This window comes from Odontomachus brunneus, unplaced genomic scaffold (genome assembly GCF_010583005.1).
Source record: "Odontomachus brunneus isolate Ranch 3 - 2012 unplaced genomic scaffold, Obru_v1 Obru_scaffold_237, whole genome shotgun sequence".
In the NCBI taxonomy this organism is placed as follows: domain Eukaryota; kingdom Metazoa; phylum Arthropoda; class Insecta; order Hymenoptera; family Formicidae; genus Odontomachus; species Odontomachus brunneus.
Window position 1 is genome coordinate 335,098 of NW_022639687.1, and position 829 is coordinate 335,926.

Here is an 829-nt window from a genome sequence, read left to right on the forward strand (position 1 = left end):
GAGAGAGAGAGAGAGAGAGAGAGAGAGAGAGAGAGAGAGAGAGGAGTCGAAAGGAGGAACAGACGTGCGAGAGGAGAGCGCGAGAGAGCGAGGGAGGACCGTCACTGCTACCCCCGCGGAGGACCACAAGGGCCGCCGCCGATTTTGTTAGATCTCCCATCTGCTCTACATTCAGTTGCGTCCGTATCGTTGTAATACTGTCTCGTCCGCGGAGCGGCCGCGCGTATTAGGGCTTACCCGCGGAGGTCGTTCGCGGGTTTCGCGCATTACCGAAGGTTGGTCATCGTTTCGCGATTGTAGCCTCTCATCGCGCGAATGCTGCGTGACTATCGCGTTACGAAAAATTAATAAAAAGCGAGTTCGGGACGCGCGAGCGTCCCGTATAATAAATCTGTTATTACCGCAGAGTGTTAATTTCGCCTTTTCCTAACCCATCCCGTCTCCGACTCAAAACCTTCAGAGCTGTCGGTCCCGACGGTTCCGGGACACGCGAATTTCGTATACCTTCTCGTCTATCCCGTCTATTAAGGTGGTGCGGCCTTTCCGCACCTAGCGCCCAACGATCTTGGTTACTTTCGCGGCGTGAACCGGAGCCGACGGCAATTTATCGACGAGACTGACAGGCGACTGTCTGCCGTCGCTCGCGAAGAAACCTCGCCAGGAACGTCGCAATATACAGGGTGTTCAAAAAGTCCCGGACCGGTGAAATATCTCGAAAACTAAGCATTTTAGAAAAAAATGTTTCAGATAAAAGTTGTGGCGTTTAAAAAGATGTATTTACTGATCACATCAGTTTGACCTTGGGTTGCGTAGCGAAGGTCAGGTCAAG